The 1,637-nt window shown below is 36.2% G+C and overlaps 1 long non-coding RNA gene across 1 annotated transcript in view; it reads left to right on the top strand.

The window, feature by feature from the left end:
* Window positions 1–790, top strand: part of LOC107181813 — a 4,829-nt gene extending 4,039 nt beyond the window's left edge. The window contains exon 3 of the long non-coding RNA XR_001512518.1: window positions 737–790. This is a non-coding gene — a long non-coding RNA (uncharacterized LOC107181813). The remainder of the gene's footprint in view (window positions 1–736) is intronic.
* Window positions 791–1,637: the final 847 nt, after the last annotated feature.

The raw sequence follows: 1,637 nt of genomic DNA, 5'->3' as shown, positions 1-1,637 counted from the left end.
ATTACAAATATAGTAATATATTTCTCAAAATATAGTACTCAAAATGTAGTAATGTTTTTCATGCATAAGAAGAGTTTTATTATGTATGAATGAGATGTAGGAGTTCATTTGTTTCAATTCAATTTTAAGCTTTAACCTAAAATCACTACCTTCAATCGCCCTATTTATACCATGAAATTGCTGAAACCAATCATTTGACTGATAATACTCAAAGAATGCTTAGAGCTACAGCTAACCTTTTTTCAAGGTTATTAAAAATGTCATTTTGGAGCATAGTGGATGTTAGGTCCCAGAGTGTAATATTTGGGACATTTATCAAAATATCTGAGATCATCTTACAGTGAACAAGCAAAGAGAATAGACCGCAATTATATCAATCTTGGTCTCTCAGCAGAGTATGCTACAATAGCAGAAGAGGGCAAATGGGCCAAGCACTATGAGAAACCTCAGTGCAAGCCAGAGAAAACTCCGTGACAACACACAAATGAAATAATTTTCTCCAAGCCATTACAATAAACCCAGATGCCACCCTGAAGAGAGAAGTCCCAAAAGGGGAAATGCCCCAAAACACAGATTATTAATACAAAAGAAGTTGGCATTTACCTGGGAATTACCAACCACCTTATATGAAGAAGGTCTACAATATGATTAATAGTGAAGCTTATTTTATTTCCTCAGCAATAATAGGACTTCCAAAGTTAAGAAATAGGACTTTTCAATGTTTCCAAATTCCTAGAAACATAAAACCTACCAACTCTGAGTCATGAAGAAATCGAAAGTCTGAATAGACTGATAATGAGTGAGGAGAGTGAATTAGTAATGAAAAACCTTCCACTAAGTAAAGTCCAGGACAGTATGCTCCCACTGTTGAATTTTACCAAACATTTAGAGAAGAATTAACGCTACTCCTTCTTACACACTTCCAGGAAATTGAAGAGGAAAGAACAGTCCTAAACCCATTTTCTGAGGTAAGCATTACCCTGATATCAAAGCCAGATTAGGACACTGCAAGCAAATAAAAGCACCAGCCAATATTTCTGATCAATTAAATTCTTAATTGCATATAGTATCTGATCTTCCCTAAAGCAATTAATAGATTGACTTAATCTCATGTTGTTTTGTTTATTATGGCCCCTAAACATGCAAAATCTACTGCCAGTAAAAGGCCACATTATGTGAATGATCCTCAAATGAAATTAAAAGTGATTAAAGACTATGAAGGCAGAAAATTAGTGATAGCCATTGCTCTTCAGGTGGAAACCATAGCTATGCTCTTTAAGAACAAAAAGCAATGAACACACTGTGGAATCTCAGAGGGAAAGTGGGGAAAGGTGAGTGGCTGGAAGGAAATTAACCAAAGAACTTGTATGCATATATTGATAACCCATGGACATAGGCAGTAGTCTGGTAAAGGCCTGGGGCAGAGGGTGGGTGGCGGGCTAGAAGGGGACAATGAGGAAAAAATGGGACATGTATAATACTTCCAACAAGGAAGATAAAAAATAAATAAAAAGCAAACAAAGTGATGGAAACTGTTAAAAGGATCTGCTTCATTGAAGGCTAGTCTAACAAACATTTAAGAAGGGCCCTTATCAGACATGGAGAGTCTTCCAATGACCTGATTGAAGACCAGACAC

Source organism: Myotis davidii, unplaced genomic scaffold, assembly GCF_000327345.1.
Source record: "Myotis davidii unplaced genomic scaffold, ASM32734v1 scaffold293, whole genome shotgun sequence".
Lineage (NCBI taxonomy): Eukaryota > Metazoa > Chordata > Mammalia > Chiroptera > Vespertilionidae > Myotis > Myotis davidii.
This window is presented reverse-complemented; position numbering and strand designations above follow the sequence as displayed.